We start from the raw sequence: 22024 nt of genomic DNA, 5'->3' as shown, positions 1-22024 counted from the left end.
AAATCACCTTAGAAAAGAAAGAGATTTCAGATTGTTGATGAGATCCAGGAAAATACAACAGATGGCAATTGGGAGAACTGTGTGAGGTCCCTAGGTGCCTACTTTGAAGGGGATTGAGGCATCACTGTCCTATATTCAATGTGTCTTGTATCTTATATCTTCTTCAATAAACGTCTCTATTTTTTTTTCATATTTCATGGCTGGATCCCTTCTGGACAGACCCCATATACCCCAAGAATCCCAAAACACCAATACAAAAAAATGCATGCACCCATATGTTCCTAGCAGTGCTGTTTACAAGAGCTAAGAACTGGAAACAGACTAAGTGCCCATCAGTATATGAGCAGATACAAAAGCTTTCATACTTTTACACAATGGAATACTAGTTGGCCATAGAAAAAGAACGAACTCTTACTTTTTGTGACAGCATGGATGGACCTGGAGAATGTGCTAAGTGAAATAAGCCAGTCAGTGAAAACAAACATCCCATGATCTCACTTATATGTGGAATCTAATAAACACAATAAACCAAGAAACAAAATAGAAACAGAAGCATAGATACATGAAACAGCGGCCACAGCAGAGGCAGGGCTGGGGAGGGACTGGATGAAAAATCGTGAAAGGAGTAAGCAAAGAACATGTGTGCATGAGCAATGGACAGGGACAGTGACATGGGGGACTGACTGGGGGAGCGCAGAGGGCGGGGCTGGGGGGACGTGGGAAAGGAGACAGCAGGAGCAACTGCAACAGCATAGAAAACAAGCAATAAAAAAGAATTTGCAAAAAAATAAAGTCAATTATATTCCTCAGTAGGGAAGATGAAAGTATGAAAATGACCACAGCCTGGAATCATGTCGAGATGAAGCCATCTGTCTCTATCAAGAAAGACGGCACGTGAAGATGTGAAGTTGAGGACAACTGTGCTGGCAGCCTTCACCACAGAAAAGATGGTTTAAGGTCGTAAGGGGGAATACAAGAGGGAGAACAGAGTCACTTCAGCAAAGGTAACAGGGACCAATAGGGACCCCTCAAAACTGAATACCAAGATCTCAAAAGTGTCCAAACTCATCAAGCCCCTTCTACCTCTACCATCAACTATTATTGCTGATGCTCAGAAAAAAACAAAAAAGGAGATGAGAGCCATACAAATGCTTTCAGAGCCCCGTGTGGAAATACAAGGAGTCTGATCCCCATGGTCACCTGGCACAGCAGGAAATAATATTCCAAATGACACAAAACTTCTTTTCCCTTTGGTTGACAGGAAGAAACTCAGAAGTCATCCAATGTCAGTTACTATTAAATCAATCACTATTAATAGAAAAATCCAACTCAGCATTGCATTTTCATTGGCCTGAAAAATGATGCTTAAAACAACCTGACTCGCCGTAAAATTCAGCTTCTTTGCTTGTCTCTAGATTGGACTGTCTTGCGATATCAAGCAAAATTATAATTAAAGCACTGAAAAGGCTAACCCATACCCACTTCTGATATTTTAAATGCTTATTTAAAATGTATTTTGTAAGTATTTTTCAAAGAAATCTGTATATACATCTAGTTCCTTATATATCTCATTTCATCTATTGCATAATAGAACATTTTATATTTGTTCAGGCATTTTGCTGTACAGATGATTCTTAATTCATAATGGAAAGGGGAAAATAAGATTTGTTAGCCTTTTTTGCAACCTATCTGTTTATATATCTTGTGGAACATATTTCACAAATGCTTCAGCAAAAATAGTGTTCTTTGCTCTTTTTTTCTCTCAGCTGCTCATTTTATTTTTAATATTTGAGCCAGTCATTTCAGTCCTACTCAATGGAGGGGGACTCTCTTGCCTTCACTGTTTGAGTCAATCCAAAATTGCTTCTTGAGGAAATGTTTATGTTTGCCCATAAGCCATGAGCCTAACTTTACTTAAAAGGGTGATCTTCCTTCCATATAAAAACTGGTAATTCATTTTTTTCCCAAGAGCATTCTGCTTGCATTTTGAGCCATTCCTATTGCGGAAAGGCTGCCTTTATGAAGCTCATACCACTGGTCCTAGCGTACCACCTGGAAAAAAAAATCATTGGTCCTAATCAGAAATCTGAAGCTAAGTAGAATCAGTCTAATGCCCGTTCTTTATACAAACATACAACACTTCAGAAACTCTAAGTAAGAAGCTTACCTTAGTTTTCTGTTTGTCCTGTTTTGATAATAAAAATGTTTTATCTTTGTAGAGACAGAGTGTTGCTTCTTTTCTAGTTTTCCATTGGATTATTGTTTTTGACTCAAATTTCCCATTTGAGAAATGAGAATATCTACTTCCTCTCAACTCTAGCGTTCACAAATAAATACAAGATTACATTTTAAAAAGTCAATTTAGTTCATCAGTTATTTAACAATAACAGTAGTTCACATACAAGGATATTGGAAGTATCTGCCAAACAGGAAGAAAAGATAAATGATTATACAGGATTCTTGAGCATTTCGTAAGAATGAAGGGAAAAGACATTTTTTCTTAAATATCTAACTTAAACCTCACGTTCTCTGTGAAGTTTGCCTTCCCGCAGCTTCCTTCAACCTTTACAAAGTTGGGCTACAAGTATTAAATATGAAAAGCATTAAAGGTCATAGCCCAAATTTGTAGTTTGGTTTAATGTATACAAATTTGTCTCCTGGCTAGAGTATGGGATGCTGGGGGACAAGAAAGTTAAACATTTATTGTATCTCTAGGGCCAAGAACATTGTGAGGGATCCATAGATATTAATTGACTTGAATTAAAAGTAGAATTAACTCCATTCCCCAAAGATAAGCTGAATAGAGTCTATTGATTTGTTCCAAGGTCACAGATGTTGATGGCTTAGAAGAAAGCTGATTCAGCTTTCCTAGTCCTATCTAGACAAGCGATTGAATACACACTATTCATGCATTTCATGAAACTACATTCCTAAGAAAATCTACTTAGCTTTTATACTTGCAATAAGCATATTGGTATTTTATAACTCATAATATGGAGCACACTACATCTTGGGTAAGGGAATTATATGTCCTCAGATGCATACAATGGATGGCCACACATTTTCTCTACAAGTCATTTTCAACAGAATACTAGAAATACCTAACTATTTATAAAAATTTTAGATAAGTCATACTTTTTAATTATCTGAATATTTTCTTAGAACTTTTCCTGGTTGTGCAAAGAGACTACTATAAGCTTATTGAAATAAAGCAAGCTAATTCTATTGTATTAGAATAGTTTGATAATAAAACAAAAAGGAAGCTCTCATTTTGGATTGAATATATGCAGACTAATCAAAAATACATCCAAAGGGCAAAAATAGGTATTTCTGTGTCAGGTCACTGACACCAATCTTACAAAATCTAAGCCTAGGACATTGCCACAAGACATTACTAGCACTGGGTGATTGAACTTACATGGCATTTGGATGGATTTAATGATACCCAGCAAAATACTAAAGTCACCTAAAGAAAATCAAAGAGATATGAGGAACAGACCAATAGGTCCTGGGTGTTGTCCCTAGGCCTTTTCAATCGTCTGGGGAGTCGATTAGCAGAAGTCTGCGTTCCCTGCCTTTCAGGAAGAAAAGCGATGCATGCTTACCTCTGGGTGTCCATACAGCTGCCATACAGAGCCAGGGCAAGAGTCAACCCAGCAATGGACTTGAGTGGTGTTAAATCACTTCTGCCTCATTCCCCTTCACTATCCCTAATGATTCAGGGACTGAGCCCCAAGGGGCCAGTTATTTTAAGGGACATTCAACACACGGAAAACATGCACTGGATTCTGAAGTGTATGAAGACAGATGCTTTGAAACTCTGTGTCTAACTAAGTGGACTTTATCTCTTTTGAGGTTGTTTTCTAATCAGTAAATTAAAGGATGGAATTGAATGATTTTATCTAGGTCCTTAAATAATAAGCAGATTAGAATCAACTCTATATATTTAGCTCCTCCTAAGCTTTATTTTTTTAAGGACTTTCCCCGCATCTGAAAACAAAAGGACTGGTCAGGAAAACTAAACAATCATCATTCTTAGCACCATCATCATCACACGACCATCACTACCATCGGCATCACCACCATCATGTTGTCACTGTGATAATGCTATTGTTATTATCATGTCCATAACAACACGCCAAGCGAAGTAGTTCTCAGCGTTCCCTCCCCAGTTTCCGAGAGCAAGCTATCTGGTACACCTGGGAGTCTCTGATCAGCGTAAAAGGAAAAAATTCGCCTTCACTTTAAGTGATGATTTGTATATTTATTCTTGCTGCATATTTCTTAAGCAAGCCACCAACCTTCTTGACACCTTTTTTATCACTAGAACTTAAAAGATAATGGTTAATATGAAGGGGGACGCTTCATATCAAAAACAGAATTATCTTCTGAAGGGCAGGCCCCTTGTAGTACAGGCTTCTCCAGGTAGGTGAGTAGGAACCAACCTGTATCAGTGTACCAGATGGCGTAGTTGTGAGAGGCTGCGTTCAACTTCAGTGAATTTTTTTTGAAGACTCTTTCAATGTGTTTGCTCATTTCATGATGTGTGATTTACTAGCGCACCTGCCCACACTGTGCTGAGTGTTGAGCAGTTATTGATCAAAAGTGTCATGACCTCTGTGCCCCCCATTCACCCAATCTCTCCCTGAGTGACTTTGTTTCCCCAGACGAAAAAGTCCTCAAAGAGATACATTTTGATGATGTGGAAGAGGTGAAACAAAAAAACAGTGGAAGAACTAAAAGGCATCAAAATGAACAAGTTCAAAAACTGTTTTGAGCAGTCGGAAAAAAAACCACGATAGGTGTATTGCATCAAATGGAGTGTACTTTGAAGGTGACTGAAGTTTAAACATGTAAGAATGTTTACATTTTCATAGTGACATGAAAGTCATATTTCTAAAATGCAAATCATTTCAGTCCCAGGGTGTGACTTATTTTTCAGTGCAATTTATCTTTCATGACTTATTTTTCAGTCCTGGGTTATGCCATTTTTCAGTGCAACTTATGTTTGTGACTTATTTCTCAGTGTTATTTTTCAGCCCTGTGGTGTGACTTATTTTTCATTGCAACTTATGTATTGCTACTTATTTTTCAGTGCAACTTATTTATCATGACTTATTTTTCAGTTCCAAGACATGACATTTTTCAGGGCAACTTATTTTTCAGAGCAACTTATTTTTCAGTGCCATTTTCCCATGTCAAGAGCTTGGGGCTCTGAGAGCTCAGGGCTGTGTGGTATCAGGGGCTCAGTGTCTCAGTTTAAGCTTCTAAGTGACAATCGCTGTCCACAAGGACACAAAGTGTTTGCTTTTTCATTTTTTGGCATAAGGTTTTTCTGTCACAAGGACTTCATAAAAATTATGTTTTTCTAAATAAATATTAATAATCTTTCTTTAAAAAAATAATGAATAAAATGCCAATCAGATCATGATGCTGTCTTCTCTAAAAATCTTCAGTGGCATCTTATACCTCATTTTTTAGTTAAAACTCCTTAGCATCGAATATGAGAGCGTTTATTACTTTGCCTTTGCCTCTCCTTATTGCTCCCTTCTTTGTCCTTTATTGTTGCAACCCGCATTCTTTCTCTTTGTCTTGCAGTTGCGGCTGCAGCCTTGGTAAACCATTTGTAGTTTTCAAACACACCACCCATGTGTTACTTGGGCCACATGGAGGTCATTCTTCTACCTCTTCACTTCCCAACTGAGGTCACTTACCTGGGAATGTCAGTCATCTGGAGTATTGACTAATCTGAGATGAGATTAAAATACGTTCCCAAATAAGCTAAAATTGATGTTACAAAGACCAAAAAGAGACTAATTTAGAGCCTGTTAACTTGTCTACGTTAATTCTAACTTTAGACAAGAACTATTATCTGGTTTCTATTTTTATGACAGAATAAAAATAGTTAGCTTGAAAAAGGACGTGGGCTGATAAAGGAGGCCTGCTTATCAGCAAGAGCTGAAATAGGAAAAGATGGAAAACATCAAAGGAAGAGACCAGAAAAATTTAAGCTTCTATAAAAAGTTGCAATGCAAAGCAACCTGTATCATTCAGGAATAGTTAAATCATGTTTAGGGTATATATTATGTACATTAGTATGCGTTGGAAGAAATTTTTATAATACATTTTGCAAATACTGTGATAAAATGCTTAATAACATGAAAGCAAGGGAAATAAAGAATAGGACTTAATTATCTAAACAGGCTAAGCTTATGTGGAATAATTACATAATTCTTGATAAGTATCATACTATTTTTTTGGAAGTCTTGACACACAAGAATAAAGTTGTTCTATATTAGGAAAAATTTTAAATAAACATTGACTATATATTTCTTTCTTAATTATACTGGCTCCTAACAATACTTTTTCAAAGCAAAAAGAAATACTTATTTATATATTATTCATAGGTTTTTATTCCTCAGTTACACCAATTCTTGATATTTGTATTTAAAGAGAGTCACAGGCACAGATTTCCATGTAGGGCAGCAGTTTTAGTGCAAGGTATAATTCTAAAATCTTAGCATTGAGGTTTTATGATATAAATACCTACAAGGCTATTGAGGCAAGAAAGTCAAGAAAAAAGGAACTTCCGAGGTGACCTGGTAGATACTGGAGTCCATGCAGTTATAAGAATAAATGATAACTTGATTAAAGGAAATGTTAAATCAGAAGAACATTCTATGCTCCAGCACAGTTCCCACATAAAATTTGGGAAAGAGAACATTTATTTTCATTAATTCACGTTTCTGTAAAAAAAAAAAAAAAAATTCCATGTGGTGTTTTATATTGTGTCACAAGAAAAGAAGAAAATATTCTCAATGACGAAGGGTAACTAGGTATTTCCTTATGGGCTGCGTGGCATCATTACTCATTTCCTTCTGGGCTATAACTAGAAAAAAACCTTTCTTTCACTGCCTGTTACAAAGTAGGAATGAAAAGCGAGATTCCTCTAAGTATTTCTGATTCACATTCCCCTTTTCCATTTCTCCACTGTGACCTGCTTAGCACATTACACATTTCTGTGATTTAAGGTTCTTTTCGTGGTTCTTTTTTTCAGGATCCCCCCAAATACATTTTTTCTGTCTTTTAAAAAAATGCATGATGTAATGTACACACCGAAAAAGAATAAAAATACATATTCTCTGTAGCAGCTTGCTATTTCTCTTCCTGAAAGAAGAAATCTTTTAAAAATTGGGCATTAAAATAGCAAATATATCTAGCACCTGCCTGGGAAATTTATAATAAATTCAGAAAGTGATCTTCTTATAATAGGCCCTCAGTCCATAGCATATCTAATGCCTTTACTAGCATGTCATGTAGCCATCGGATGTTGAAAGAAAATCGGAGCCTTACTGCACAGGAGAAGCACTGAAGGAACTGTCGCTGAGGGAAGGCCATTCAAAATGAACCCTGAATCTGTGTTGGGAGTTTATTTTTGAAAACTATCTTATTCACACAACCCAAATGGCATCTAAGAGGAACAGCATCCTTGGACAAATTGCAGCCTTTTTTTAAGAACACTCCCCAAATATGGTTCTGCTAGAGTTAGAGTCCAAAGACTCAAGTTTTATCCCAGGGACTATCACTTAACCTTAAAAGCTGCGCAACCATGAGCTCTTTACTCGACTCTTCTGTGTTTCCATGTCCTCATTAGTAAAGCCACATATGATAAATAGCACCTACAACCCATAGGCAGGTACTATGCACATTCAGGCATTTAAATGCCTGGCATACAGTTAATGCTTGATACACTTTAGTTATTCCTATCATTAAGGTAAGTAATTATGTAGGAAAAAAAGGCATTTGGTAAAATTAAAAATCCCCTGTGGAATCCATTTTCAGTAGTCCCCTTAGCTGACAACATCAGCAAGTACACAGTTATATCCTCACCCTCCTTAGCCATGTATGGTCTCATCAGGGTTATTTCAGGAAGTGGCCTGGAAATTTTGTGTTGTTTTAAGCCATGGAAGAATAATGAAAGAAAATGCTTTAGTTCCAGTAATACTGTCAGTAGAGGAAGGCTATCAGAGACTACAGCCACTCTCTGAAGAGCTGCTCTCTAGCCATTGCTCCTGAGACCAGTGCCTCAGTAAGAATACCACAACGAGTAAGAGACCACAACGGAAAAGCACAAGTCAGTGACTGCTCTGTGCCATTGCCATCCAAGTACATAATGCCCTTTGCTTGTTCTTCCTTGTGGAAGGCGGCACCAAAAGGGGATGGAAGAGTTTCAAAGAGTTGATTAGCTTTGTGGCCTAAAGAGCCAGCTGAAGTGACTAAAATGATTAGTATGGGACAAAGAGGAAAACATTCACTCCGGTTGGATCCTAAATCAACCTTCTGAGATCACCTTACTCGGTTCAATGAAAACCCTCTTCGTCCAAAAATCTTGACGTTAAATAACACCAGACATTCAAGTAACTATAAAACAAAGCAAAATAAAAACTGAGATGTTGAGAGGACATGCTTAAGGGTACAGAGGAAAGCTGTAACCCTCGTAGAAACAAAATGTTAACAGCCGTGCGCCACAGCCCAGGAACTGCGGAAACAAGCACCACGCTTCTGGAAATGGCTGCGGAGGTGTACACAGAGTGTGTGACTATTCTGGTGGTGGCCGTCTTCTGTCTTTTAACTAAGGTCTTGAGTTCTTATTTCAGTAACTTGAGGTTCAAATTTCCTCTTTACATTTTCTAGAGAATAAAAGGGAAACAGTATCACTATTCTAAAATGCTGTGGTTTACTCTATTGAAAGAGAAAGGAAAGATGATGGGAATCATGGATATTTTAAATTTGATATGTCACCCAAATAGATAACTTCAATTGGTTAATTTTTCTAAGTATTTTATATGAATTATCTGTTCATTCTCATAATAATCCACTTTTTTCCTATTTTACCAATGAGGAAATAGGCTCAGAGAAGCTTAAGTAATTTGCCAAAATAAATTCAGTAGGTTGTAGAAAGTAACAGCCAACCCAGATCCATCTGCCTCCAGACCTTCGCGGACTGCCGTTCACTGCGTTGCAGTCAGCCAGAGAGAAAATCTTCCCGAGTCCGATTCCAATGAGGAACCGATAGCTACGGAAGAGAGGCATTGCCCATTCTACAAAACAGCAGTGGGCAGTAAGCCTCTGCTCAAGGCTTACTTCCTTCTTTTGTGACGGCTGAATTATTCTCTGGGTTCAACCTAAGAACCATAAAACCAAACACATTGCCTCACTGAGCAGGATATCAGTAATGAGCATGCAGGAGGATTCCTGGCAGAGAGGATTAAAAAAAAAAATTTGTTTGGAAAGAGTATTTGTACTTTAGAATGGAATGGAATTAATTCTTTTAAAGTGGAATAAAGTAAATGTTGGCGCATAACTTCTTGTTTAAGAAAGAAATTCTCAATCCATTCCCCAAGTTGTAAATAGTTAAGCCAGGCTCTTCCCAGAACCCAGAGCCCTCCTTGCTAGTGATGAGAGCACTCAGGACTTTGTAATTCCATTTTATTAATTAGCACTGACAAGGGTTGAGAAGAGACTAAGATAACAAGGGATCCAGGGAATTAGCTGGGTCCCCATGTTATTCAAGGAATCATTCTTTTGTTCCAGCTCAGCTCCAGCACTTCGGGGCCTTGTCCCGTACCTCTTCCTCTAGACTGGATGGGAACCTCTTCACCCACCTCTTCACCCCTAGAGCCTTATACGGGTTAACGATTATCTCATATACTTTTCTCGTTGTGTCTCAACAACACTGTTAACTCCTCAAGTCCCAGGACCAGAGCATATATGTCACTGCAACCCTGGGATGCAAGAAATAGTGTGAAAATGCTTTACACGCAATGAACCAAAACAAAACATGAAGCATCATAAACTTCCATGAGCTTAGCATGATTCTGGGCATAGGCAATCATCACATCAGTAAAGAGAGGTGAGTTTTTTTATATTTGCTGGAAACTGCAAATATAAACTAGCCTTTATATAAAATAGGAAGTCCAATACAGCTCAGACAGCTATGCGGGTGGGATTTTATTTAGTCCTGATAAGCATCCTACCCCCAGGAAGGGGTGACAGCCCCCAGTCCCCCCCTCACACTCTACCTCCTTAGCACTCTGCTACTTTGCCACCTCCTGAAAGGACCCAGAGCCAGAAGGAATTTCAAATCTTTCGTTTACAGCGGAAGAACAAAAGACTCAGAGAGCATAACTGGCCTGCCTGTGGTTAAACTACTATTAAATGGCCAAACTGAACTGGACCCCAGTTTCTGGTCCTAAGCTCGGGGTTCCTTCACTGTAGTCAGCCTATATGTTTGGGAGGCAGTCTATACATGTAATTTGTGTGCAGTGTTAATGTTTTAGAGGGAAACTGTAGTAATCACAAAGGTTCCCAGTCCCTTGCATACTCAGTTCATGCACTGAGTGATCTTTATAACACAGTCATACATAATAACTAATTGTTTTAAAGGTAGCATCCTGAACCACTTAATGCTGGATGAAGCACATTTCTTTACTACGAAGTAGAGAGATTGGCTAAGAGTCCTCAGTGATTTGAGATTTATTTGGCTTGATGAAAAATTTCAAGCAAAATTCTGCTTGATGAGAAATTCTGCTAAGATTTTTCCCAGTAGAAAAGCAGGGGCTTTAGGCATCTTCGTTTGTTTAATTTTTAATTTATTTTTGGTTACCAAGTATTTTAAACATAAAAGGAGGGACTATATTGTTCATACAAGCATCTATAGATCAAAGTAACTAGGGTAAATGCATGCTAATATTTTGCTGTATATGGTTCAAAACTCCAACTAGAAAAAACAAAAACGTAGTGAGAAAGCATTATGGCCCACTGCTTACCTGCTTCTTGCCCTCTAAATGTGATCGCTTTACTTGCCATGCATTTCCTCATGCATGTCTTTTACACTTTTACAACATATAAATGCATGTAATCATTGATAACACAATTTATACACCTAAAGCGTACATGAAGGGTCCATTTCTCCACGTGGAAGGACATTAGTGACGAGGACGGTATAACTACCATGTTTCCAGTGCTTTGACAAAACCTCAGAGGCATGGCCTTCTGGCCAAATGTCTGTGACTTTATATTGTTGGAGCCACCCTTGTGTCCCTGGAGGTGGACCTTTCTATTCATTTGCTGGAGCTGAACCAAGAAAGATGGCTTGCGCAGATTTCTAAAGAAATTATGATTCCATGAAAGATCTTGCAGAAATGTGGAAGGCTGGTATTTTAGAGAGTGCAAAGTGATCTTAGAGTGTAAAGAAGCCAAAGAACTTACATGCATGACCCATGGACGTGAACTAAGGGGGGGAGGTTGAAAGAGGCATGGAGGGGGGGACCAGGCAGAGAAGGGCAAAGGGAAAAAAATTGGGAAAACTGTAATAGCACAATCAATAAAATATATTTAAAAAACAACAACAACAACGATATTTCTTTGGGTTGAATTCCATGGAAGTTTGTCACTGACCTGTGCTCTTGAACTATGAAACATGAGTATTTGAGGTAAGAATAGTTTGTTTTGATAAATAAACAATTAAAAAATACTGTGGAGAATGTTTGCTCAGTTATTCTAAATGATGTGATTCTGAGTACTTGCATCAGAATCGCTTAGGGATTTTAACTGTTTATGAACCTTATAAAGATAACTTAATTTCACTATTAAAAATGTTATTTTAGAAAAAAAGTATATGAAGTGTTACATATTGTATAAATCCTTTTTAACCTTATTTTCTTTACTCAACATTATTTTTGTTTTAACTTTTAGTTAGAAAGTGTTGTCTTTAAGTATATAATTATAATTAGGTGTTAAGGTATATGACAAGGATGAGCACAAGATATAGTTATGAAGAAAAAACACATATTTAGATAGCAGATCTCATTAAGGCAAAGATATTGTTTATCTTAAATTATGTATCTTGTAATCTTCAATGGAGGTAGTATAAACTCCTTAAAGGTGAAGAACTGACATCATAAAATTGGAGTGGAGCTCTAAAAATACCAAGTGTCACACACAGGAACCAAGCTGTAAAACATCAGAAGAGAACCTAGGGCGAGGCCCTCACCACTCGGCTCTCTGCCCCTTCACTCACTGCCTTCCCAGTACTTTGTCCCCACTGCCATCACCTCCTGGGCTTATAAAGGCTCCCTGTCCTCTGTCCATCCAGTTCTGAGTTTTGGTCCTGGCAGGAAATGCCACTGGAAACTCATCCTCTTCCTCTCCCTTGAAAATGTGCCACCCAGCAAAATCCTCTAGCAAGTCCCCAACCTGCCCCAGCTCTCCTGCGAGTGCCCTCCCTTGACAAACTGATTTGCATTTCTTACTTGTTGCATTATTCATGCTTTTAGTCTGAGAAAACTCCTCGAGGCATTTCATTCCTTTTGACACAGATTTTTCATTTCCCACATCTGTTGTTGTGTGCATAAAGCATACACATTTATAAGTAATTTTAGTAACTCAGTGCCTTCTCGGGGGCCATTTCTCCAGGACGCTACTGTCATAGCACGTGAAATGGATGGGGGGACTTTATACATGGGTGAAGAGATTAATAAGGCTGGTCTCTAACTGACCCAAAAACGAGATAAATGCCAGAAACACCAGTACAGGGAAGTCACTTAACAGTTTCACAAATCACTCTCGTTTACACTACCTGATTTGATGTTCACCACAGTGAGATCCTTAAAAAAAAAAAAAAGTGATATTTAAAGCTGCAGAGGGCTCTTCCTTCTAATTTGCCTCTATCTTCCCATACATCATCCGCTCCAGAGTACAGAGACAAAGAAAGCTGGGTACAGGTTGCCTTTTGGAATCCAAATCAAAGAGGCAAACCCAGAGCACCCTTGAGGAAAATAAGCACTTTGAAGACAGCGTTCTCCGGAGGAAGGCGCATGCTTGCCCTCTGACAAGGTCCACTTGACTGTTGACATTTTGATGAAATACTGAAATTAGGTCTAATTAACCTAGATATCTGTAATAGTATCTGGAAAGTTTTATACTTCTGAATTGCATTAGGATGATAAACGATCGATAGGATGATAGATGAGAACGCCATAATCTACAGTTGGGACTGGCAATTCTGCTTGTGCCGCTATAACTCCAGCCCCACATCCCCAGTAGAAAGAGTGGAGCGTGGTGTGGCCCATAATAATGGTGTGTCTTAGCCACATATACACTGGCAACTGGAGAATGTTCTCTCACTCCACACAAAGTCCAGATGGTGCCTGCGATTTGAATGTGTCTTCTCTAGTCTATTTAATTTAACTCTTGAAGGCCATACATTGCCATGTTTTGGGCTGAATCATGCCCTTCCCCAAGTTCATATGTTGAAGTCCTACCCATACTTCAGAATGTAACTGTGTTTGGAAATAAGGGCTTTAAAGAGATAAATAAATTAAACTGAATTAGGATGGTGTTCTTAAAGAGGGACAAGGAGTACCAACGGGATGGCCACATAAAGAGGTAACAAGAGGCCTTCCATCTACCAGCCAAGGAAAGAGACTTCAGGAGACACCAACCCAGCTGGCATACTATTCTTAAACTTCCAGCTTCCAGAACTATGAAAAAATAAACTTCTGTTGTTTAAGCCATCGAGTCTATGGTATTTTTGTATGGTAGTCCCAGCTAACTAATACAATAGCAAAAACCATTAGTTCTAAATACATCAACTGCACAAAATGGACTATTCTGCAATCAAGACCAAAAAACGCACGATTTGGAGTTTTGAGCTCTCAAACACATTCATCCACAGACCTTCAGTCTTTGTGTTTCTATTCGCTACCAAGACCCTGCCTCTTCTTTCCTCTGGCTGTGCACACGGCTTGTTAGTGATTCTTTATACCAGCGATTTTCAACCGGTGCACCACAAGAATTTTTAGAACATTCAATACCCGACTATTTAGTCAGGGGCAGTGACCTCTTTTCCTTTAGACTGTCAAATATAAAAATGGCAACAGCCAACACAATAGCTGTCCAGCGTGAATGAATCAAAATTATACCTATTTTTTGTCAGATAGGCAAAATATATATATGTATATTTTTTTTTGGTGTGCCACAGAATTTCAGTAATTGTTTTATGTGTGCCATGAGAGAAAAACGCTGAAAACTGCTGCCTTATACTACGGATTCTTATGATTGATAGGGGACCCAGCAGCTTTAGATCCTGAACTTTTCCATAAAAAGTCACATCCTGTCATCAGATCTTCTATGTGTCACAGTAAAGAATATGTCTATCAACTTCTTTGGTGTGATTTCCAAGAACAATACTGACTTCTTTTTGTTATTTAAACTTTGACATACAGCAAATTCCAAGAAGTTTCTTGAAATGGTTTCAGGAAGCTCGAGAAAATTCATTCTACCATACTTTACTATATGGTTAAATTTGGCATTAAAATCTATCCTCACGACTGCTTATATCTGGTTTCTGAAATTATTTTATAGTTTCTAGTTTCTTCTTCTTAAGTTACTTCTGATAATGAGCCACCAAGGTAAGTTTCTATTTTCATCCTGCCTGAATTCCTCTTCATCTAATTTCTGTTTACATGCTGTTCTTCTTTTTTTTTCCTCTCTCTCTTTCATGAGAATTGTCACTTGTTTGTGTCTGGATCCTTCTTAATCTCTGCACATACAGTTCCCCACAATGAATGCAAGAACACTTAGCAAAAGATGTTGATGAGAGATGTGATTATGTAAAACCTTGGCTGCCTATGTATTTATTGTCCTGGAAATGATACCTGCCTATTTTCTCAGCTCAGCAACACTGCTCACTGACCTGAGCGCCTGTACCTTTGTCTCCAGCAGGTTGGGAGGGCTGGAGGATCACTGTAAATCTCTCATGGGAAGAGTCATTTCCAAACGGTGTCTGAACTGAGCTCATGGCGGCAGGGGTGCTATTGACAATATGTAATAACAAATAAGGCATAGGCACAGAGCAATCAATACTAGTACCTAATGTTATGTAGCAATAATGAATCATCTTCAAAATGTTCCTAAGAAAGGCCCCAAAGAACATTGAAGTTCATCAATTATCTTCCTGAAGGACCGGGCTTTGTTAGGGGTCGAACCCTATGACACCTGCTCGTCACTAGAGAAGCACAGAATCATGTGAGAACTACGGCTCCCCCGTCCCTCGCTGGGCTGCCACCGTTTGTGATACTCCTGACACTGTTGGCATCATTTCTCCACCACAGACTCACAGCTTCCTGAGGCTGCAAGAAACCCAGGTCTTGTTCCTCCCTATTTAAGCAGATGAATCTTAATCCCCTGAGACAAGGGGTTGATTAACTAGGTCCTCATCCAGTCAGTCTCTCATTCCACTAAAGTTCACGGAATTTTAAATAGATCAAGACTGAATTTATTTAAAAATTTAGTAAATAAATAAAATGAATAGGTATGTGGATGAATGGCTAAAGCTGCTTTGCTCACAAATTCCCTTTGGAGTAAAAGTCCAAACTATACTCAAAATAAAAAGCCTTCACACAGAGCACAAAGTAGGGGGGGGAACCTCCTTTCATTTACAGAAACTAGGAGACCAAAGTAGAGACACTTATATTAAATGTATCACTGATAAGACTGTGTTATCTTCTTAAAGCTACCACTACTTGGGAGGAAGAGAAGAAAACAAAAACAAAATGTTATTCATTCAAAATGGTGGCAACATGTAAGGCTACTTAGCTCTATCAAAACATTCCTATATACTCCTGTTTTCAAATCAATAATGATTAGAAATCTATTGGTTTGTTATGGCTTACCACAACCTTAGGCTTATGTCGCAATGATTGCATTTTACATATTAAAAATTGATTACCTTGTAATTTACATTATATCTCAGGTCTTCAGTTGTAGATTACTAGTTTAGCTCAGTGAATTTTGCTGTATTTGGGCCTTGGTCTTGGGCCACAGCTCCTTCATTTAACATACGAAGAGTTAAGTCATAAACGTATGAAGACTCATTATCTCATCTGAAGAGTTCAGTCTGAATTAATGGGATTATTTTGCCCACAATTAGAGAAACAGTCGCCTTGTTTATTCATTCCGGAACCTCCTTTAGAACATGAACTTCTTGAAAACAGGAATTGTGGCCATATTCACATTTGCCTGACAGGTGCTAAGAAGGTGTTCTAAATAGGTGACCCAACAGATCAGTGTGCTTTGGATAGACCTCACCAAGACCACTGGGTTTAGTACTGGGCAAACGTCAGGACGAGTATGGGCGCACCACAGAGAAAGTGATGAAAGCAGGGGAAAAGTCTGGAAGTTCTTCATTTGACATGAAAAAATTTAGGGTGTGTAGTCTAACAAGAAAATATGTTTAAAGTGGGGGAATAATGGTTGTCTCAATATCTGGAGGAAGTGAATGTAGAATAGCATTGGTGAAATAAGCCCCTCCAACTGACTGCAAGATCCATGAGAATGGGGTGTGGGTCCTTTTTATTATTTTATCCTCAGCACTTATGCCACAGATTAGGCACTCAATCAGTATTATTAAAAGATAAAGGAATGAAGGAATGGATTAATTAATACAGTTCAGAAGGGAAATTTGGGTTTACTGGTAAGTACAGCAGACCTTGATAAATGGAGAAATGATCAAAACTGCAATGTTGCCTTTCTGAGAGATGAATTTTGCAGTATTTTGGCTATTGAAATGCATCTGGATGATCATATGGTGGATTTCTTTCAATTGTAAGATTTTCTGATGTATCCACTGAACTTCCAATGGATTACTCTTTATTCTCTGGGTCAATTGGTTCTGGTAACTGCACTCAATATGAATGTGACTTCACCCAAATTGCTTCACCAGTGAGTTTATCCAGCTATCTTGGAAATTATGGTGTTGATCAAGGAAACACCAGAAAAGAAGCAGAGACAGGAATTCAATCTACCATTACTGCCAAAGGAGGACGTAATAAAAGAACAAAAACTTCAAAGTAGGTATTCCATTAAACTCTTTTTTCCACAAAGCACATCAAACAATTAAAAGTGTTTCTGTATGGAAAATCAAATTATTTTTTAAAATAGACAAATAGAAATATCAAAAATCTATTGCATTATATATTTTTATTTAAAAAATTGCTATAGTATGTTTACTAATTGGAATGGGCCATACATATAATTCTATATAATTTTAAATAATCATTTTATGCATGGCTCTGCTAATTTACAGTTTTTTTGTTATAGTATTTTAGGGAGATATATTCTTTCCAATCACCCTATTCAATATCCAGAAAGTGTTTAATTTTTGTATCTCAATCATTAAAATGTTTACTTTTTCCCCCCAAAAAAGAGAAACAACTGTCAAAGTCACATAGCTTCACAGTTAATTATAACTGAGCCTCTCTCAAGGCCTTTTCCTGTATGAAGTACTTAGTCACCCAGAATTATTTCTTCATGAGCATTGTTTAGTCAGGGTTGTAGTTTTTCTAAGACTTTTTCAAACACTGGAATGTTTTGGAAATACAATCTCCTTTATTAATGTAAGAGCCTTGCCCGTAAACTTAATTCTGTTGAGTCAGGACTCACAGATAGATTCCTGAATTTACTCAGAGCTCTAAATGTTGTGTTCCAAGTGCCCTTTGCCCCCAAGGAATCAAGAAGTACACTAATGTAGTTGTCACTGTAATATTTAATAAGGAACCTTGTGTAAGTTTTTAGAAACTTTCCATTTGAAGGTGGTTTTTTTTTTGTTTTGTTTTTTTTTTTTTGTTTTGGCTCCTAAATAATACAGAAGCTATCATATACAAATAAGCCTGAGAAGGCAGGACGGCTGTTCAGTTATGCTTACTCTGCACTCTCAGTACGTAGGAAAATGGAATTTAAAAAGCTGGTAGTCCAGAGGGAAGAAAAGTCTTCAATCCACTGCTTTTACTATGGGCACAGTTGAAATTAACTGTCAAATGAGCTTTGAATCTAGCTCAACATAAATTGAAAAAAATTAGAAGTTTTGGGTAACACAGCAGGCCTGTTGTTATGCCCCGAAATCACAGGGGAAGCAACAGGGATGAGCTGCGGTGATGCTGACAACAGCTCTCGCTATTTTTCACGTTTAACGTGCTTTGTAAGTGGAAGACCGCGAGCTTTCATTCAAGGCCTGTATACATGGAAGCTGAACTTTTGCCCGATGCTTTTTTCCCACCTTTTCTGTAATTATTTATTTACATACCTAGTTCCCCCAATCAGAGAGAAAATGAAGTAAGAATGGAAAGATTTTATTTTTTACTGGTCTCATGCTGCGCATAGCGCTTTAGACGTGATAGACAATGATCAGTTTTCTCAGAAGTAGTCGCTTTGTATACTGTTCTAAAAATAATAGGTCTACTTCTATTCTTGCCGGTGAGGGGGAAAAAAAATGAGGAAACAGAGGATGAGGAGAGAAAAGGTGAGAAGGAAGGAAAAAAATAGAAAAGACTAACAGTGACTGGACCGTCATAATTAAAACAAGGAATTTCCACTGAAATTTATTTGGATCATTGCTCACACAAATGGTGCTTGACTTGGCATAATTTGTATTCCTTAAATGCTAGTAGTTAAATCACTGTCATATTCTAGGGGATCCTGAGAAAGATTTTTCCAAAGACACTTTTCAAAGATCACAAAATTAGACACTGCAAAGACTGTCACACTCTTTCCATGTTTTAAATTTAAAGTGCAGGAGAACATGCCTAATACTGGTCTTCGTAAACCACGTTAATATTTGACAAATACTCTTTCCATAAACTAGCCAGTAAAGTTGTAAATTGACTCGACAGCTGTATTTTTTGTTTTTAGTGAATTAAGCTAATAATTCAGTGTCTTGTAATTGAGTAACAAACTTACAAATCTCCTTGCAAAGACCTTCCAAAGAGTGGTCTGAGCTTTATCAGGTTTGGTCCTTAGCCAAAATTTTAATTAGCAAGGTTTGTTCTTAGTATCTCTCCCTATCAACTTTTGCACCTTGTGTTTACTTTAAGTTTTGCCCTTTTCCCAAAACGGTCTGTGTCCAAGTCAGTGACACATTCTTCGTACTTTTCATGACTCACTTCACCTTTAAAAATATCCTGTGTCCCTTTGCTAACACTGGTTTAACTACCGTGATTATTTCAACTATGGTGCAGAAAGCCTGATAATGATTTCAAGTGCTATCCTTCCCAGTTGCCACTCTTATTTTTACCAGTGGCTTTCAGTGTTTGGTACCTGGGGTGACCAACTGTCCCAGTGTGCCTGGGACTTTCCTGGTTTCAGCAATGAAATTCCCAATTCTCAGGAAACCCCTAAGTCCAGGCAAATTGGGAAAGGTTGCTCACCCTAATTGCACTGAAAAAACTCTAAAAAAATGACAGTCTGGGAAGGCTTGTTTGGCTTCCCTCTCAAATTGCAGTTCCCAGTTGGAGATTTTTCTGCCTCTTCTCTCACATCCCTGTTCTGGATAATCCGCTGGGCCCCCTCAGAGTCCAGCGTGCCCTGTCTGCCTTCCCCACCCACCAGAGGACGAGTTTCCTAGATTTGCTCAGCATGCTTGCCGGGTGATCTAAGCCTTCATTACTTAGGTTTTCTCAGTAATAGGTGATAATCCTGGGCATCTCAGTGTTCACCAAAATATAAATAAATTAATAAGGGGGTTCAGACTTATGTCATAGCCCCCACCCAGGGCACCCAGTCTCCTTCTTAGACTGTCTTTATCTGCAGCTCCGAGATGCCATAATGACAACAAAGGTTTTAAAACCCAAGGGAAATTATCTACAAGCATGTATTATCTACACCAATAGTTTTCATTCGTTTTAGGAAGCAAAGATGGAAGATATATCTTGCCTGGGGTAAAAGGACAATGCAGTGAAAGAGTTGCAGCTGTCCTGGTTTGCCGTCTCTCTACAGTTCCGCTCATTCTGTGAGGCTGAATGACCACCTATCACTTCTCAGGCATCTGAGATTTGCCTCTGAGGAAGAAGGAAGTAAAACTTAAAAAGGCTCATTGCAGGATTGCTTAAGAGGCATTTGAACAAAGTAGTTGATTTTGGTAAATATAAAAGCAAACAAAACTTGACCAAATCATTTTTGTTATGGGCTGAATTATGGCCACCGCCTCCAATTCCTATGTTTTAATGCTAACCCCCAGAAGCTAGGAATGTGGCTGTATTTGGAGATAGCCTCTTGCAAGAGGTAATTAAGTTAAAATGAAGTCACTGGGGTGGGCCTCAATCCAGTGATTGATGTCCTTCAAAGTAGAGGAAATTGGGACATAGATTCACACACATAGGTAAAACCACATGAAGACACAGATGATAACAATCTGCAAGCGAGGAGTGAGGCCTGCAACAGGTCCATCCCTCACAGCCCTCAGGGACACCAGCCATGACAAAACTTTGATCTTGGATTTGTAAGAAAATTAATTTCTGTTTTTGAAGCCATCTAGTCTGTGGTACTTTGCTGTGGCAGCTCTAGCAAATTAATACACTTTTCTAGTAGATAAACACAGAATATACTAAGCGGTTAATATAGAGCTCTTGTTAAGGGTAGAGTTGGAACCTTGCTCAAAGCAGGAAGCCAGAACAAGTGGCTTAATTTCTCATGGTTGGTTTGCAGCTCTCACATCAGAACTTGGACCCTTATCCCTAAAGCAGACAGTAACCTTCTCAGCAATCAAAATGGGGGGGCGGGGGGGTGGGGCGGGATACAAAGGTTCTCTGAGAGTGTGAAAGAAGGACTTCAGATTTTTTTTTTCCCTAAACTATCAGTGAAACCTCTTGAAAATAGCTTTAGTAATGTAACATCAAGTGCTCTCTCCTCATCTTCTCATGAATAACCTTGATCACTAATCTTTATTTTGCCACAACCCACAGCATTCCACTCAGCCCTGAAAATGTAACAATACGATATTCTCTCCTGAAGAGCATTTCTCCGCACAGAGTAAATTGTGAATATAACTGAACACATGTTAACACAAGCTATGTCTTCAGAAAGAAAATGTTAATGGGTTCTTAAAAAATGGACAGGGGGAATTGTACATGTGAATTCTATCTTAATAAAGTGTATGTATACAAAGCAAACAGACACACCATCTTGTCAGTATGTCCCTTTCATTTAGCCTATGTTTCACTGTCTTAGAATCATGTAATTCACTTAGCTCATATTGCTGTTTCACTTTCCCCTTGGAGAGTATTTAGAGATTATTACTAATTCAAAAGGGGAGCTGAAAGTCTCCAATGAAAAGTCAGACAGCTAAGAAAGAGAGAAATGCCACCGACCTTAGGTTTGCTTTCATCATTTCATTCAGAGAAGGGCCAAAGGAGCATTCCAGGCTGTTTTTCAGGGGCAGGTCAAGCCACAGGATCCTAACTAATTTTTCTCCGTCAGTCATTCTGGAGACACCGTCTCTATCCTTCTCTCCCGTTTCTTTCTGGCAGCAGGTGGGGTGCATCTACCAGGTTATGGGTCCTGCTTGAGAGCGAGCTCTTAGGGAGGCTCTGCCGCTGGGCCTCTGGGCCAGGTAAACCTGTAGTCTTGATGGGGTTTTAAATGGCTCTGTCGTGCCATCAGCAATTTATTAATGGTCTGTGGAGGGTAGATATTGCTGGCGAAGTCCCATTTACTTAGTGTTTGATTTACTGCGTAAGTTTAAAGAAGCAGGCCCATTGCCCAGTCTCATGGGAAGGACTCCTATGACTAGCTTCTTGAATTACACTTGAAGGATAAAGATTTCCTGATACAGAAAACAGTGTTGACATGAATCTCACATTCTTAGTGGAAAATTCCTTTTGGCCTCCCAACCACCACCACTTCCCATTGCCAGGAACAGATCTTGATTTCACATGGGCAAGTCAACGACTCAAACCTGGAGGTCTGGGTGGGGAGGCACCGAATGAGCACGTGACCCAGGTCTGCTCCCTCAAAGGACCGCTGATTACAGCCCTCAGTGACTGGCTGAGGGGATGAGCTCCAAACCTAAACTGGTCCAATCAGAGGGACTCTTTCTATGCGGTTACCAAGAGACCTTCTCTTGCCCTACCTGTCAATCAGGGTTCACTCAGAAAAGCTGAACCACCAGCAAAGATGTACAACAAGGATT

General features: G+C 38.7%; 1 protein-coding gene across 1 annotated transcript in view; it reads right to left on the bottom strand.

Annotated features, from left to right (window-relative positions):
• The window catches only part of TMEM196 (transmembrane protein 196), a 245127-nt gene extending 223875 nt beyond the window's left edge, over positions 1–21252 (bottom strand). The window contains exon 1 of the mRNA XM_054564070.1: positions 21204–21252. The gene's annotated coding sequence lies outside the window, so the exon portion shown is untranslated. The remainder of the gene's footprint in view (positions 1–21203) is intronic.
• Between the last annotated feature and the right edge of the window lie 772 nt (positions 21253–22024).

The sequence above is a fragment of the Pteronotus mesoamericanus genome, unplaced genomic scaffold, assembly GCF_021234165.1.
Source record: "Pteronotus mesoamericanus isolate MK-2021 breed Mesoamerican mustached bat unplaced genomic scaffold, CSHL_Meso_final scaffold_85, whole genome shotgun sequence".
NCBI lineage: Eukaryota > Metazoa > Chordata > Mammalia > Chiroptera > Mormoopidae > Pteronotus > Pteronotus mesoamericanus.
The sequence above is the reverse complement of the archived record's forward strand: the minus strand, read 5'-3'. Positions and strand labels throughout refer to the sequence as shown.